We start from the raw sequence: 19,274 nt of genomic DNA, 5'->3' as shown, positions 1-19,274 counted from the left end.
ATTTGACAGAGATCACAAGTAGGCAGAGAGGCAGGCAGAGAGAGAGGAGAAAGCAGGCTCCCCACTGAGCAGAAAGTCCGATGCGGGACTTGATCCCAGGACCCTGAAATCATGACCTGAGCCGAAGGCAGAGGCTTTAACCCACTGAGTCACCCAGGTGCCCCCCTAATTCACCATTTTGCTCCTACTTCTGTCATTGTCTTTTATTTTTAAGTCCAGTAAGATAGAAATAAAAACCATGTTTTAATTGAAGAAGTAATTTTGATTAAAGAAGACTAGCTAGATTGAAAAAGTTAATGTAGAGATAAAGAGCCAGGGAAGTAGGGGGAGATGAATAATGGGAGAGGGAATAACATGAAAGAAGGGGAAAAGAAATGGAGAGTAAAATCTGGGGGTGAGGAAAAAGTGAGGTTTGCGATTAATCTTGTCAAGGAGCATCTGCCTAGGAAAACCTCCTTAAGGCCTCTATCTATTTCTCTAAACACAGAGGGATTCCTTTGTCTCCATGAGGCCCAATCCCCAGGAGCTTCATGACATGGTTTTTCCTTTTTCTTTTTCTTTTCTTTTCTTCAGAAGGTGGAACACCATTAAAAGGATTAAAAAGGGGGAAATATGATGGAATTTTAAAATTATTATTATTTAGGAAGTTGTGTCAGACAATGTCTAAGGTTGTTTTCTACTTCAAGTCATAAAATTTTCATTCTGACTTTTAACCCGAATTATTTTTAACCTTAAATTATTTTATTCTCTCTCTCTCTCTTTTTTTTTTTTTTTTTTCTGTGTTATATTAACTCAGGCTGTTGAGGTATTTGTGACATCAACAACACCTTCCGTTGTAGAATGACACCTGTGAGGGTGTCCTTAGCTTGTCTTGAGTTTGGAATTTTTTGACTCAGTGCAATCAGATTTCAGTGCAATGAACTTCAGTAGAACTGGGCTGCTGATATTCAAACCAAACCTGTTCAGCAGTAGACCAGTGTACCTAGTCTCTATTTTATTAGGGTCCAAGATGAGAGAAGGGATATTACGCTGGAACATGAAAAACATGGCATCTGTCATCCCATAGTTTTAGATCTCATGCCGGAGACAGATATATAAGAAATTATTAAAGTGAGATACATGTGGTAAGGAAGAAATGCAAAATGCGGATGTATGTAAAAGACTGGCAGTCTCTGAAGAAGTGACATTTAAGGTGAGACCTGAAAGTTAACAGAAGTTATCACATGCAGGACAGAGTGGGAGGAAAATTCCAGTCGAGGGCAGGCAAAACTCTAGGCTAGGAAAGATCACAATATATTAAAGAACCGAGGAAGCGTTGCCTGGGCAACGAGGATGAGACAGACTGTGGCATCTAATTGAAGTGGAAGATGTAGGCAGGGGCCAGAGGACCGAGGTCTTAGATGGTATGAAAAGGATTTTGCATATTATTCTGATGGCAGTAGAAATTCACTCCAGATATTAAGCAGATGAGTGACATGACTGACTTAAATATTTTTAAAATTTCCCTAGATCTTCAGTAGAGAGTATATTGGAGAAATTCAAGAATAAATACAGAAAACCCTTAAAGCGCAGTTGCAGGAGACAATTGATGGTGGCTTGGACCCACAGATTTAAGCTGGGTTGGAGGGAAGTCGATAGCTTCCAGATATGCTACAGAATGACTTACATATTAAGAAATTCCGGTGCTTTAGAGGAAAGGATGAACCATTGGCCAACCTGATCTCTCTGGATTCAGTATTGAAATTTATTTTCTGATAATTGGCATAGGATTTATGGGAAAAGGGACAGAATACTGGATAAAGAGTATATCTCAAAAGATAAGGGAGGTACATAGGAGTTCTCAGTGGACACATTATGTCTAAAGGTGGTTTTCACACAGATGTCTGTCTATGCAAATATGATAGCTCTAATGTCATTTTTATCTGTTGTTCCCTGCAAGTGTCAACTGTTTCAATGCTTCATTCATACCATCATGATTGCTTTTTGGATCCTTCCAGTCCAAGTATCAGCACTTACTTCTTTCAGCACTGGTTCTTCTCATATCCAAATGCACTTAAAATCACTAGATAATTGAGTTTTACTATTTTTTTTAAATGAGGAATAAGACATACACTACTTGCATGTCTAATAGTCATCTTTCTAAATACATGTAGGATATCATCATGGAACTTGGTCTAATGTCGACACATAACAATTCCGCAGACCAGGTATATGGTTTTGTATAAAAGGTTGACATTTTCTTCTATCACTATGATAGCATTCCAAATTTATTTAAGTGGAGGCCATTGAGTGGGAATTAAAGTCACATATAAGTAATTTAGAGAAGTGATGGGCATTGTTGAGATGGATCAAGGGGTTGCAGCTGAAAATTGTGCCAATTAAAAGCTGCCACTTTTAGTGAATTATTTAATCTCATTAAGGTGTAGTAGTTAAATCAAATGCCGTATTTCAAAAATATATGGTTTTTTTGGTAAATCACGAAGAGATGATTGGAAATTTATTCATGACTAATACAATGTTTTCTTTATAATTTAATTTCAAACATCCTAAACTAATTGCATCATTCATATGAAGCACTTTAGAATCGGCTCTCTTTAAAATCTCATTGTGTTAAATGCCTCCCCATTAAATATCCACACCATTAGTTCGAATACAGTGGGGAGGTTTTTATCCCGTTTTCTTACCTTGGATTGTCAGATGTCCTTGAATATTTTTAAAATATTACCGGAATCCCAAATCTGCAATATCAACAGAGGACATCCATCAAAGGAGAGAGAGGAAATTAGTGGGAGCAAATCAGAAAGAGAAACATTTGTTCACACATTCATGTTTCCATCCGGGTCCCACTTTCACAGACTCATTTTCTCACTTAATAATTGTTTTGACAAATGCTGAGCAAGCATGCATGTGGGTTTCGATGTGGAGAAATGAAGATGCAGAAGTTGCCCACAGAGAGCACCGAATCTCTTGGGGAAAGTGACATTAAGTGGTGACTGGACGGTATCTGCAGCACAAAAGATGTCTCTCCAGGGAGCTGTGGGAGACAGAAGAGTGGCGTCGCTTCCCGTCACCCTCGGCTTGAGGAAGTCAGAAGAGACTTCTCAGAGGAGGGAACTTGATATTTGAGGCATGATTATGAGATAGTTAGTTGGGTCAGGCAGAAACATTTCTGATAAAGGAAAGGACATTTGTAAAGCCTCCGAACAGTGAGTGAACTGGAAGCACTGAGAGGGTATTGATCTATTCTTTTTTTTTTTTTTTAAGATTTTTTAAATTTCTTTGACAGAGATCACAAGTAGACTGAGAGGCAGTCAGAGAGAGGGGGTGAGAAGCAGGCTCCCTGCGGAGCAGAGAGCCGGATGTGGGGCTCCATCCCAGGACCCTGAGATCATTACCTGAGCCGAAGGCAGAGGCTTAACCCACTGAGCCACCCAGGTGCCCATATCAATCCATTCTTAATGGCCTCTCCACAGAGCGCATTGTGGTGGAGAGGAGTGGGGCCTCTGGTACCACGGCAGAGGAGCTGGCCTCTACATCATATTCAGTGAGAAGCTCTTCTGGTTTTTCCCTGCTGCATCAGGAATGCTGACAGACAATAAATGGAGAGCATTCAAATCCACCAAAAGAAATAACCTTGTAATGGATGGGAAGTACCATGCTGTTGCTGTTTCACAGTAGCAAGGGCTCACGTAAGGAGCATGGTGTTAAAATGACTGACTCTAAAAGGGCACATGGTGCAGAATGTGTCTGCTCATGGCAGAAATCCCTGAGTGACTACTTCAGTGACACTTGGGTGGCTTAGTCCATTAGATGTCTGCCTTTGGCTTAGGTCGTCCTGGGGTCCCTCAGGTATGGGACTCCCTGCTGAGCGGGGAGCCTTCTTCTCCCTGTGCCTCTGCTCCCCCTACATGTGCACTCTCTTTCTCTCTCTCTCTCTGACAAATAAATGAAATAAAATCTTTAAAAAAAATGCTACTTCAGAGCAACATTTAATTTTTAACTTGTGGGTAACAGGTATGTGTAAATCTTGATGTTTCTTTATTGGGTTGGCTGAGAGTGTAGAGCTATGGATGCCCTATCAACACCGGAGAGAGGATCATTTTGATAGAACCATTGGGCCAAACTGCTGACTTTCCTTTGTCTCCTTCTTCCTTCCTTCCTTCCTCTCTCTTTCTTTCTTTCTTTCTTGATATTTATTATTTCATGATACCATCATGTTTTCTTTTAGGTATGATTTTGTGTGCATTTATAATAAAATGAAAATAATAGCTACCCAGCATTTACTGAGTGCTTACAACTTGCCAGGCATTGTTTTCAGTGATCTCTTATTTCAAAAAAGAAACCAGTACAGTAGATACCGTCATGATCCTCATTTAACAGATGAAGAAACTGAGGCAGAGGACAGTTACTTGCTGTGTCAAGCATGGTTGCACAGCTAGGACATGGCAAAGATGTGCTTCTGGGCCAGTATATTCAATCATTTTGCTATCCACATTTTTTGCTTTTCCTAAGTTTTCAGAATTGAAGTGGGATATCACTAAAAGCCACTAAAATGCTATAGGGACCCAGGGATTCACTGACCCACATGTTTTATTCCATTATCCTTGAAAAATATTTTCTGATTCAGTGATTTAAAAATATGTTTATTACATATTCTTTTCTTTTTTTACATATTCTTTTTTAAATGTTTTATACTTCTGCCTCTTTAATTCACTTGAAACATGTTCGGCTAAAAAAAATTTTATATATGTTACCAATTTTCTCAATTTAGTAACCTTGTCTTTTTCATTGATTTATGTTGCCAAGTTTATCAGATAACGAATTATAGCCTTTTGGATGGCGATAGGCTTCAATTGATTTGCCTAGCAATTCTTGTATTCTTTTACTTTCTGTTGATTTGTATTATTATCTCATTTGCATTTCATGTTACTGCATTGATTAGAAATTACAGAAAATGGTACATAATCATGATGGTATTGCTTTAGTGTTTCATTTTTAATTAAAATAATAGTTCTTATAACATCAGTTATAATGTTAGCATGATGCACGTTGAAAGCATTCTATCCATTTGCCTAAGGTAATGCAATTAGTAAAGGCATTCATGGGACTTAGACCCATGCCTGCCTAGCTCCAAAGTCCCTATTTGCAAGTGCTCTTCTATCCTTCATTCAGGAGTTTCAGCACTACTACTGCTTTGCTTCTATTTCAGTACTTTTATGATCATCGCAGTAGAGTGCAGAATATGAGTTGAAGACACAACATGGCAATCCTTTCAATTTTTTTGTCATATTTTTAAGGTTTTGAGGAAATATTTATATATCACTTGTATGTTTTACTTATTGTAAACTGTATCATCATTATTGCCTTATAGACTCTATCAAGTTTATTAAACACTTGACTAAGTATAAACGAAAACTCTTAGGGGAAAGCCACTCTTCTTTCCTACCATTCTTTCAATATGAGTAGATTAGAGCATGCTGTCTCTAAAGGTATATTTACTTGTAATATATTTTGGTTTCTCTAAACCCATTCTAGGGCTTCTTAAAACTGCATATATTAACAAGCTATCATTTTTATTTTACATGTGCATCGTATAATATTATTAAAATATCTATGCAAGTGATTCTGTATGTACCAGTCATGGGACTGCCTGCAGGCATCTTGGACTCCTACAAGTAGAAATTAAAATTAGACTAAGAAAATAGAAAAACTCTAACTGCCCTAAATTGTACAGTGTTATTGTTATTGTTCTGTGAGTGTGCTTATACAAATAAAGGAATCCAGAAATGATGATCTCAAACTATCTCTAAGTATTTTTAACCTAATCACAGAGTATTTCTAAACTGTATATTGTATAGCTTCCAGTTTTAATAGTGAGAAATCTGCACTGTGCACATCTCTAAATCAGTTTCCATAGCCTTATTGTTATCTGATATGTCTTATACTTACTAAAGGCATTCACCTTTTGCAATTCTTTTTTCAATGTTCAGTATTGGTTCCTTTATTTTCTTTGTATATAATAGACCACCTACCATTATTGGACAAATATTCTGTTTCTGACAGTGAGCTAATTGGACTATTTTCATTATACCATTTAATCCTCATGAACTACTCTGGATTTTGATAGTATTATTCCAAGTAATAACAGACTTAGAAAACTTAACTGCATAGGACATGCAAAGAAAAGACCCATTGCTGCTTTTAAGAACTTAGTGCCTCCAATGCGCCCAAAGCCATTTTAGGTAAACCCAACCCTGCCAAAGATGAAGTATCCCTGTTGACAAAGGTCTACTCGAATATTCTGTAGACAGTAGACTCAATTACAAGGAACACAGGGGAACCTCTCTTGATATGACTTCCTTGAACTCTCTTTTTAACTGAAGCTTATTTATTAACGTTGTCCTCTAGAAAGTTTGGGAAACACACTGTATGCATAATACCATGCAAATATCATTTGTCTCACATAAGACACTGTTGTTGTTTGTTTGTTTTTGTTTTCCTAATATTTCCTACCCTCACTATCCTCTCACATCTGGATTATCACCATAAATTAAGTGATGTTGCTCATTCTGTAACAATTCATTCTAGATAGTCATACATGTTTACTGCCACCTCCATCATTATCTCTTTATGGTCATATTTTTATTTCAGAAACTTAATGTTTCATTTCCACATCATATTATCTATTCTCAAGATGAAGAGTAGGATTCTAAAACTGGAATTGAAACTACTTCACAGTAAGATTGGTGGCCAACTTTTAAAACCTATTCCTTTCTACTTGCTGGTATTAATGTAAAGCAGGTATGTTCTTAAAGCAGACTCTATACTTGGCCCTTTTCTTGTCTTCATTATTAGTATTTTCTCATTACATGGCCATTTTCAACCCATAATTCAAGATTCACCTGGGTCCATTTCCTCTATGAAGCCTTTTTCTAGACTACAGCGGCCTTCCATTTTAACTCTTATAATTCTTTTCACATCTTACATTAGTTATTCTTATACCTGTCAAGTAACCTACAAGTGTTTAGAAGAGAGACATCATATATGTACTTCTCTGTATTTCCTATAGCACCCAATACAGCACCAGTATATAGTAGACTTTCATTTTATGTTTATTGTTTGATCAACTAGTTGATTGAACAAAAGCAATATAAGTGCTACTTCTTGATCTTTAAGACCTAATATAATTACAATACTGGATTATTTTTTTGGCTGGAGAATCCTCAAGAAATTTAGAAGTATTCTTTTTTTTTTTTTTTTTAGGAATTTAGAAGTATTCTTAAATCATGAATCATATGAATGAGCTGTAGACACAGCTCAGAATCTTTTCCTATAAAACAAGATGTTTTTCTATAGTATCCATTACATTTCTTCCTTCTCTTACCTTCTATTCTGCAGGAATGCAGAGAAGAAAGATATTAACATAGTGACATGGAGAAAATGGGACTTTTTTTTTTTTTTTAAGTATTAAGGAACTTAGAAGGTCATTGAGTAAAAGGAAATTATTCCAGGTGGTAAATGGTAAGAGTCCCACAATAAATAGCTGAAAGGAAACAACCAATAGTCTATATTTAACTTTTGTAAGGAAATTAGCCTAATGTAGCTACTGACTTTTCAAGTTGCTGTGATGGGACATAAGGTTGGAGAAGAACTGTTGGGACAAATCCATATTGTACTTCCATCAGAGACATGCAACAGGCAGGTACTTAAGATGTAAACTTAAAGGGTTTAAAAGAGAAAGGCTAGATATAAGTCACAATACCACTCTTAGAAAAAAAAAGTTTCAGACATGACTTCATGGTTTTCTGCTTTGCAAACCTAGTATGTACGTCCTACATAACTGAAACAAGCAGCTTTCTTCCTTTTTTCTCTGTTGAAGTCCTCCAAACTATTTTAAAAAAGAAAAACCCCAGAACTTCTAAATTATTTTAGCAAGTACACAATATGTCAAAGGTCCCCAGAGTTGACTTGGAGAAAGCTCTGAACATGACTTCAACTAAAAAAGAAAGATTTCAAGTATTTTATAAATGCTACTATATTACCTGTATCAGCAACACAGCTGGAGAAAATTACCCCAGAAACAGGGTAAGACCTGGTGGTACAGAGAGTGATCTGAGATTGATTGTCCAATAGTTCATGCAAGCAGTACCGTCTATGCTGGGATGAACTTGCACGGGTAGGAAGAATATTATTGAAAGTCGGCAGAATCATTATATCCATTTTTAGGAAAAATGAAATACTTAGGTGGAAGGGCCCATAAGGAATGACTAGAAACTGAAACATATAAATTTTGCTTCATGAAGCTATTTACTGATGACATTGTTTATATATATATATATAGAGAGAGAGAGAGAGGGAGAGAAAGGGTGATGAACTTTACTGATGACATATCTAAAATGGTGATCTATCCAATCACCGGCATTAATGGGGGCATGCTCACAATTTTACTTCCTCAGACAGAAATAGAAGATCTATGGTTTCCTGTAAAGAGGTATTTATTCACTATTAAGCACTCATTTCTGTGCTTACGGAATATATGGGAAATACTGTGCTTCTTAGATTGTCCTAAGTAAGAAAATACTTCAGAGAAGATTCTCTTCTAACAAAGAAGATGGAAACAGGACTTTAGTCTCTTTGCTTAAGCAAGTTCCTCCTGGATCCACCTGTTTTCGCTGCCCAGCTGTTCCCAGCCTCCAAATGCAGTTAATCTCTCTGTTTAGTGGACATGGCTATTTTTGCAGTGCCTTAAGAGTTTTGTTGGTTGCCAGATCATTAATGGGCTATGAATTATGCAATAAACTTCTCCTGTACCAATAAAGAAGAAGCCAGCAGTGAAGTCTGGCCTGAGAATAGATGAAATGCAACAATAAAGGCCATAAACACATTTTTTCATTTGGAAGTCTTATTAAGAATTAGAAATAATTCATGTTCAGATGGTTTTGTATGGCAGAGATGCTATAATGAAAGAGTTGCAGGACTTTTAAAAAATTGAAAAGGAAAAAAGGGAGATCATTGGACTTGAAACAGAGGCTGTGACTAGGAAGCAGGAAGCTCTTTGCTTTTGTTTTCTTCTTCCTATTAAAGTCTCCAGCTAGTAAAAATTATACCTATAATCACAAGATTATGAACCCATATACAATTTACCAGGCAGTTACTTTTTAAAAAAATAAACAAACAGGAGCGCCTGGGTGGCTCAGTGGGTTAAGCCTCTGCCTTCGGCCCAGGTCATGATCCCAGAGTCCTGGGATCCAGCCCTGCATGGGGCTCTCTGCTCAGCAGGGAGCCTGCTTCCTCCTCTCTCTCTGCCTGCCTCTCTGCCTACTTGTGAGCTCTATCTGTCAAATAAATAAATAAAATCTTAAAACAAACAAAAGAAACAAAAGCTTTTTTTTTCTAAAACACTTTCATGCAGTGTCATCTTAAATTCACATTAAAAGATCTAAAAAATGTATTTTGTGTTTGAAGCTGCTTCCACTGATGATTGAGCTCTTTGTGAGTCTGAGAGTAAAAGAATGAGGGATGAATAGCATTTCCTCGTCAGCAAAATACCAATTAGGAAGTTGTGGCTGAAACTGCAGTTCATTTTGAGCGAGTCTGCTCTTACGTGAAATCCAGTCATTTTATTTTTAGGTCTCTACACAGTAGGAAAAGCACTGGGAATAAGTACGCATAGCGCTTCAAAATACTGTTAGGAGATACATGTGATTCATATACTCTGGTTCTTATACTAAATAATTAAGCTTGGGATAAATTAGTTATTCTTTTACGGGTTGAATTGTTTCCCCTTCCTCCAAATCACATGTTGAAGTTCTAACCCCCAGTACCTCACAATGTGACCTCATTTGGAAATAAGGTCACTGACGACGTAATTAGTTAAGATGAGGTGATTAGTGTGACCCCTAATCCAATATGACTGGTGTTCTTATAGGAAGAGGAAATTTGGACACAGAAGTACAGTCAGGGAAATAGAACTTAAACTTTTCTCCGCACTCAAGAACCCTTCCACAGAGGTACTATGAAAAGAAAACAGTGTTATTATCGAATGTAGTTTTTTTTTTTTAAAGATTTTATTTATTTATTTGAGAGAGAGAGACAGTGAGACAGAGCATGAGCGAGGAGAAGGTCAGAGAGCGAAGCAGACTCCCCATGGAGCTGGGAGCCTGATGTGGGACTCGATCCCGGGACTCCAGGATCACGCCCTGAGCCGAAGGCAGTCGTCCAACCAACTGAGCCACCCAGGCGTCCCTATCGAATGTAATTTAAACTAGGATGTGAGGTGCATCATAGACAATCCACTAAGAGATTGGAAAAATGGAAAGAAACCCTCACACTTTTGTATAACCAGGCAGATATAGCCCATTGCATACACGTTTTCAAGATAAACAATGACTAGTCAAGTAGGAAAACTCGATGGCCCATTCCGTCACACAGAGTTCTTGATAACTTTACCTGGTAATTGGGGTGACCGTCTGTGTTAGCTAGTTGGCTTTATCTAGAAGGAAAACAAACTTCTCATATCTTTGTGACAGCAGGTAGTTTTGCAGCTTGGAATAAGGCTTCCTGCAGAAATTGGGAAGATAAGGGTCAACCTCCCTTGAGGATTCTCCTTTATAGCACTCAATAGAAACCCACCCTCCTGACACATTGATCTCAAACATCTAACCTCCAGAACTGTGATACAATACATTTCTGTTGTTCTGGCCATTCTGTTTTTTTGGAACTTTGTTATCTCTAGCAATTAATCTACCCTTTATAGTTCAGTTTCCTCCAGTAACCTGGGGTGGGGGGCAGTTTGGAGAGGCATGAGAATTGTACAGTAGATATGGTGACACTGTCTACTTCAGTGAGGTGTTAAGAAAATTAAATAAGGTGAGTACATAAAATACTTAGCAAAGTGCCTGGAGCACAGTACTCAATACTTCTTACCTGATTTTACCATTATTTTCTTGAGCAAATTACATAGCATTTTTGGATGTAAAACTAAGAAGTTAGACACAATCCTCTCATTTATTTTACATCTTTGAAATCCAGTTTTTCCGGTTTTTTTTTTTTCTGTTTTAAAATCATAAACCTCTTTTGTTTATTTGACTACAAATCAATACAAAACTATATTGAGTATCTACTATCCAAGGCAATAAATACTCATTAAGTACTTCTGATGGAATACACATGTGAAAATTTAAGTAGGCAGAATAATGGAAATATAAAGGAATATTTATATGAGGGAATGTGATAAAGAGGAAGCATAGAAGAGGGAGAAAGCCAATCTGGGGACAAAAGGAGTAAGTGAAAACTGAATTAATTAGATGATGTCTACAGTGGGATTTGGAGTTTGAATTTATCACCCAAGAAAGAGCAGGAATAGTCACTCCTAGCCCAGGGAGCATCAGCCTCCCACCCCTAAAATAATTAACAACAGAATATTCCTGTAGCTGTGATTATTTCTGGAGTCTAAAATTATAGGGAGATCAAGGGGAGATGTGGCTCAAAGAGAGGATATTTGGGCCTGAGTATTCCAGAACAAAGGGAGAATGGCGAGTTAGAGACAGAAGCCTAAAAGTAAGACCAAAAACGAGACAACAATGCAGTAGGCAATAGAATTTTGAATACAAATAATATCTAACATGTATTGAGAGCCATACACAGGGTCCTATTCTAAGAACTTGAATGTCCATCAACAAATGTAATACATATGGCAACAGTATTTGGTAAATGTTTTTATCTTCACTTTACTGGACAAGATACTCAGGCACTGAGAGCTTAGGTAATATGTCAATGATTATATAAACTTGTAGTAGAGGTAGAATTTGAAACTATATGGTTGTGGTTCCAAAGCAGAAATATGTGCTCACATCCATTATAATAAAGCAAAGGGTATCAGGTGCCTTCCACAGACTACATGGAGAGAGCTAGACCAGAGTAGATGGTAATCCTCATGGAGGAATCCTGTCTCTTTCATGGTGCAGTTCAGATGCATGTTTTCTGCAATTTTCCCAGATGCCCTCCACCAGAAGTCATCTCCCTGGTTGTAAATTCAGTTAGTACCTTAAAAAAAAAAAAAAAAGAATGTGTGGTTTATAAAACTTCTAAAGTCTGTGCCAAAGCGACCATGATAACATATGACTGCCTTAGCTTCTTTACACGAGTTAACACTTTAACAGCATGAACTGTACATGTACAGTGTTTTGAAAATAAGAGGTACAAATTGAGTATGTGGTAGATGAATGATGGGAGGGAAGAAAAGGAAGTAAGGCACCAGCAGTATGTTTTGGGAAACCGAGAAGGAGCTGAATGAGTGGTAACAGAGTGACCTGAGGCATTTTCCGAGTAAGTGGGGAAAGCTGGAAAATAAAATGATTTCCACAAGTAATTTTCCATAGATTTAGAAACAGATAGCACTGGGCTTTGGGATTAGGAGGAGGGGCTGTAGTCAGCAGGGAAGATGGGATAGAGCTAGTGATTTCTGTCTGGTATCCTGATGGGCTGGGTAACTAAGGGTGGGTATATTGAACTACAGGGATAGAAGACATAGAAAACACATTTTTTAAAAAAGCAGAAAAGGATTTAGAGACTAACTTCACCAGCTGTGTGGCATTAGATAACAATAGATTAAATTTTGCTAGCAGAGTGGTCAGAGAAGATTTTGTCTGATTATTTAAGAAGTGCTTAAGAGAGGATCTGATTCTTATATTTTTTATTTCCTCTCCTTTGCTACGCATTCTCTAATTCTTACTAAAAACTTCTGTTGTTGTTTGCTCTAAATGAACATTCCAGGGGCAACTGGGTGGCTCAGTGGTTTAAGCCTCTGCCTTCAGCTGAGGTCATGATCCCAGGGTCCTGGGATCGAGCCCCGCATCTGGTTCTCTGCTCAGCAGGGAGCCTGCTTCCCCCCCCCCCTCTCTTCCTGCCTCTCTGCTTACTTGTGATCTCTGTCTGTCAAATAAGTAAATAAAATCTTTAAAAAAAAAAAAAAAAGAACATTCCAACCATCACAGGGGCTTCTAACTAAAGCAAAGTTCAGAGATGATGAAGAAACGTTGTCCTTTCATACAAATCCAAATGTCTCACTTGGCTGGAAACCATGTTTTGACCTTTCCTTAGCACCTTTTCTGTGACCAGTCCTCTTCAGGTCCATCTCAAGTCCGCATCCCACTGGGAAACCACTTAGAGTCCTTGTTCTCGTTTCTTCCTGGCACGCTGCTCTCACTTCCTGTGTGTGGTCTTCCCTAGGACATTAGTTCCAGTTATCTGGCTACTCGTAGTGCTTCCCCTGAATTGTCATCAAGAACTGATTATGTATGTGAGGTGTCACTAATGGAATTTGCTACATGTCAAGAAACACTTCAAGATTTTTCTGGAACATGAGATTTCCACACACTGATCTGCCCCTTCTTTGATAATTCAGTGTCAACGAGGAGTCTTTGAGGAAATCGATTGAGAGACTCTTTCATTATTAAATGGAAGATTCAAATCTGCATCCTCGGTGGACAAATAAAACACATCCCTTAACTAGGAGTTTTTATTCTTTATCTCTCACTTAGCTCTATAATTTTTTCTTTTCATTTTCCTGGTGTTCACACAATTCTTCCCTATGTTCTATTCTTCCCCCCCTCCCGTTCTATTCTTGAAGATTTTTTTTTCTTCTGTTACTTATTTTACTTTAAAACATAATGAGAATGATGGGATGCCTGGGTGGCTCAGTGGGGTAAAGCCTCTGCCTTCAGCTCGGTCATGATTCCAGGGTCCTGGGATCAAGCCCCACATCGGGCTCTCTGCTCAGCAGGGAGCCTGCTTCCCCACCCCCTCTCTGCTGCCTCTCTGCCTACTTGTGATCCTTTCTGTCAAATAAATAAATAAAATCTTTAAAACATAATGAGGATGAAATTGAGAGAAAATGAAACCATATATTACATTGGAATGATGTCATGATTTTAATTTAAAAACTTTTCAATAAGGATTGAACTTGAATGTCCATCAACAAATGTAATACATATGGCAACAGTATTTGGTAAATGTTTTTATCATTTACCGAACTGAGGTGGCTCAGTTCGTTAAGCATCCAGCTCTTGGTTTGGGCTCAGGTCCTGGGATGGAGCCCCATGCTGGGCTCTGTGCTTGGTGGGGAGTCTGCTTCAGGATTCTCTCCCTCTTCCTCTGCCCCTCTTCCTTCTCTAAAACAAATGAATACATCTTTAAAAAATTTAAAAATAGAAACTTCTCAATATCAAAACAAACTTCTATAAAGGAAACAGGTAGAATGCACATATTTTGAAGACTTCTAATAGGATAGCAGCTTTAGGACTCTTATTTAAGTCAGCATATCCATAAAGTGGTTAGTCTATCTCTACAGATGAGATTAACCTGAGAGTCGTAAGATGAAACTGTATACTCTTTTCAGAACTATCCAAGTGACATAGGTGTGATTTGAACCCGGCTGTCTGACTTCAAAGTTTTTTGGTTTTGTTTTAAATGCCACCTTGTTTTCTATCTTCATGAGGAGCAAAGTACTATTATAAAGAGAATTAGATGGCAGTTGTATGCAGAAGCATCATAAGTTAACAGAAAGGTCCTAAACCTCGAAGACCTGGTTTTAATTTCCTTCTCCATTTTCAACTGTTGGCAGGACCCTGAATGGCTCACTTTGGTATAAAATTAAGATGGCATTACTATGCACACTCTTGATGTGAGAATTTAATGTGGGAATGTGCATGATCATGATTTATAAATTCTAAAGCTTTATATAAACTAATTTTATTATTGTACAAATTTTAATATAGGTAATTCCTAAGGAGATTAAATCATCACAATAAAATGTGAAGATTTATATTTAAATCTGATTGATAACTAATTTTATAAGTTATTATAGCATAATATTTAAATGAAACATATGATCTCAAACTAATCTTGTTATCCCTAAGGACTACTCCCTTTTTTAAAAATATTGGCATAAGAATTTTATTGTATTTGAGGTATGTGTTTAATTTTTCATGTATTTTCTCATTTTGAATTTATTTTCTCTTTCTGAACTTACATAAAATTAAATCTTTAATGTTCTCAATATTTTATAATTTATTTGTTTAACCACAATTTAAGAAAACACCTTTATACTTAAGGAAAATATCCTTAGAACTGCTATAGGTTTTACATTCTTTTAATAAGGAAAAAAAGAGAATGAGTGTAATAAATAAAAATCCTACACACACACACACACACACACACACACACCCCAGATAACAGAAAATGGGACAGGGTATGGACTGTTCCATAAATCAGTTACTATTCTTTAGAAATTTACATTTACTGTAGCTTTTTATTACATGTTATTTATTGCTTTCAAAAGTAATATGATTTATTATTAATTCAACAATTGTGTCCCTGGACCATTGTATACTTTTTTATTTTCTTAATGTAACAGTGACAAGAAATCTTAATCAGGGATATTTTGAGAATACAGGATTCATTAAGTGATGGATAATGATCATAGACAAAAATTAATATAAAAATATCATTATGGCAGTTATTTTTAACAATGTTTATGAGATTATATAACCTACATGATTATATTTTGCTTGTTATGTTACCTAATTCCATATAAGGAGGCATGATCTGTGGCTAAAAGCCAAAATCTAGCAGATATGTCACTGGGCATGTGGAATCTTCCAGCTGACTCTAACACGTAAAAGGCCCTCAGTAAGTGTTGAAGCCAAAGAAAGGAGAAGTTTTAAAGGATTTTCTATGTGTATAAGAAGAGCATCATCTTTTAAATTTAGAAATTTGGCAAAGGATGTGCAATGTACATTTTAGTGAGTACAGTCAAAAATAGATTTAGTGAATAATAACATTGCGTCTTAGATACCAATTGACGCATTCTTTCAGGAAAGATGATGACTAAGAATTAAGTCAGATAGATAGAGCATTTGGTTTGCTTATGGTTAAATGGGCTTTAATGCAGTGGCATGGGACCCTCCACTGGGAAATTATTTCCAAGGCAAAGGGGGAGGGGAGTCAGTGACGAGGGCACTGCTTTTCTGTCATGTTCCATATAGGGTTTAAAAGTATCACAAGGGTAGTATGTTTTTCCAAGTGTGTTTCTTGGCTATAACTAGTGCTTTATACCACAAGAAGCCATTCAGGTTTTGGTGATACTGTTTTCTAAACAGCCTTGTTGTCATTTTATCTTGCCAGCCCCTAAGCCCTCTGAGTTTGGCTTATGCTTTTGATTTTCATTCTAGCATACAAAGTATTTGCCAGCACAGGCTTCCAATAGTTCCTTCTACTCTGAGGCCCCCAGTACATTCTTTGAGCTTTATCTTTAATTACAGTTGGACAGAATTAACATTTTTATATATAATGCAAAATACCTTTCTTTTTTTTTTAATAATACAAAACATCTTTAAGAGAAAGGAAGCAAGTAAAAATAATGAGAAATAGAATTACAAAAAATCTCATTATGTGTTGATTCTCTATCAGTATAAACCAAAACATAGTGAGTATGTATAGGAAAAACTGTACTGTTTGAAATTTTGCATTTCTGAAATGCTTACTCCTATATTGATTAGATGATTAGTGTTAATAATAAGTTATGGAGACTTGGGAGATACTACTGGGGAATTTATTATTCATTGTATAATATGTGCTTAAGGCACACACCTCTGTTAGGCTAGATTTGTAATGACTTGTTAAAAGGATGGGCTTGGGGGAGTAGAAAGAATTACCTCCTGGGTCCTCCTTTGATTAGTTGGGGAGATTGATCAAAATAATAAATTTTATCATATTTTTAAAATTACCCAGAAAAGTAGAATTCCCTGCCTTATAGAAGTTTTAATATTTATTTTTCAAGTTAAGATTAATAGGTGAATTCAGGAAACTTTTTGTGTATGTGTATATGATTACTCATTTATAATGAAATTTAAAATTCTGTATGAATTTAGTTTGCGAACTGTTACCCTCTCCTGAATTAGGAAGTCTTTAGAGGGATGCCTGGGTAGCTCAGTTGGTTAAGTGACCCACTTTTTATTTTGGCTAAGGTCATGATCTCAGGGTCCTGGGATTGAGCACCCCCTACCACCATAGAGCCCCTGTTGAGCTCTGCCTTCAGCATGGAGTCTGCTTGAGATCCTCTTTCTCTCTCTGCCCTTCCCCCAACTCGTGCTTACTCTCCTTCTTTCTAAAATAAATGAATAAAATCTTAAAAAAAAAAAAGAAGGTAGTCTTTGGGAAGAATCCTGTACCTGCCAACAGGACTAATTTCAGCCTCACTGTGTCTCTGGGGTTTTATTCAAAGATCACAGCTTCTACTTTTCTACAATACTGTAGTGCTTCTGATTCCTAGAACCTACTTTTATTATGGCATCTGCATGTTTTCTCAAAAAATTGTATTAGAAATAATCATTTGTAGGGACCATCAAGAGTCAATAGTAAGAGACTATTCTAAACTCTAGTCTCTTACTTATCCTCTCCCTGACAAAGCTGTTTTTTCAGGCCATCAGCATTTGAAGTTTGTCTTTGATGACTTGATAGTGTGACTTTCAGTTTAATCATTTAAGAAACTTAAGCAGTTTAAAATATTATTACCACTCACTAAGAAGCTGCCATTCAAATTTAATTTAATCATTCATTAATAATATACTAATAACATTTTACTATTAATCGATACTGCTTACATTCTGTACAAAATATGCTATGCATTTAACCAGATGTTCTGCATGCATTGTTTCTAATTCTTATGCCTGGTCTGAAAGAGAAGTGTTACTATACTCTCTCATTTCACATATTGGATAATCGGGGCTGACTGAGGCTCGGGAACTTTCTCACTCTGTTAATTTCCTGAGAGTACCACATACTGTGCAAGACCTTGGGGACAGATTAGGTGCTTAGGGCAAATTACTACAAAATAGAGAGGAGAGCATGCCATCATTCAAAGGTCTGGAATTTTTGTTCCACTGTTCTGAAAGAGCAGCTAAGATGTTTTAACCTTCAACTTTGTAACTTCCAAATGTTTATGTTGCCTACTTTGTATCCGTTTTCTTCAGTCACCAGTTAAAGAAACCCAACTCAGTGTGGTTGAAGGCAGAAAGAAGATAAAACCAAATAAACAAAATTGAATTTTATCTGAAAGACACTGGAACTGTTCAGATAATTGAAGGAGGAGCCTTAGAATCCTAGAAAATTGTGGGAAAACTGTAGCTGAAACCATCACTCACAAGCCAGTATTTAAGGATCTTTGCTGTGAAGTCAGGTTACTTCTGGAACTCAGAAGTTGCTTCAACTTTTTTTGCCTCAATAATCTTTTCCCTGCAGAAATAAATGCACTCAGGGATAAGTAATAATCAAAAGGAAACAACACACAACCTATGCATAACATAGTAAATTATTATAGCCCCCCAAATTAGATGATCATTCATGCAAAATATGTCACCTATGAAGGGGAAAAATTCAGAAACTCAGAGTACAGCAGCAGCCCCATGCTAGAATGGGATGGCCACTATATCTACAAAAATCTCCAGATAAAGGAAGTGTGATGACATTTAATAAAAGATAAAAACAAGAATCTCATTAAGAACAGCCATCCTAATATAAACCAGTTTATCAGGACTAGGATGAAATATGTTATATCCATAAATGTGAATGAACTAAACTTATCTATTAAGAGAAAATTATTTTAGACTAAGATCTCAACAAAAATCTCAACTGTATGTAAATTATAAGAGAAATATTATGAAATGGACTCAGTGGTTGAACATGAAAAGACTAAGGAACAAAATAATAAAAATAAAAAAGAGTAACTATCTTAATATTGTAAGTTAATTTCTGATGTAAAAACCAAGGTACATGACTAAGAACGAATAAAGAAGAAGAATCCATAATCTAAACTGATTATCTTTTATGGTATATATGTACAATAGTTTATCACATCAAAATGCACAGGCAAACTCCTGAAAAAATCCAAGATAAAGTCATGCCTAAGAATGTAAATATTCTCAACTCAAGTCACTTTCACCTAAAGCCAATGACCTGATGCACTGGTTCAGCTGTTGGGAACAATTCCCCTCTCCACTATCTTTCAGTGGTACCCTTAATTTTGCCAGCAATCCATTCACATCTGGTTTGTGCTGTGTGCAGAGTGAGCTAACCTGGGTGCAAAAGAAGCTCCGTCTTTTTCCTTCTCATTTAGCTGGTTGGTGACACACTCATAGCTCTAAGTACAAGTCCAAAGAGGGGTACTTCTCAGACAAAGCTTACTTGTATGCCTTCTAGCCCTGCTCAGGCTCATT

This window comes from Neovison vison, chromosome 11 (assembly GCF_020171115.1).
Source record: "Neovison vison isolate M4711 chromosome 11, ASM_NN_V1, whole genome shotgun sequence".
In the NCBI taxonomy this organism is placed as follows: domain Eukaryota; kingdom Metazoa; phylum Chordata; class Mammalia; order Carnivora; family Mustelidae; genus Neogale; species Neogale vison.
The sequence above is the reverse complement of the archived record's forward strand: the minus strand, read 5'-3'. Positions refer to the sequence as shown.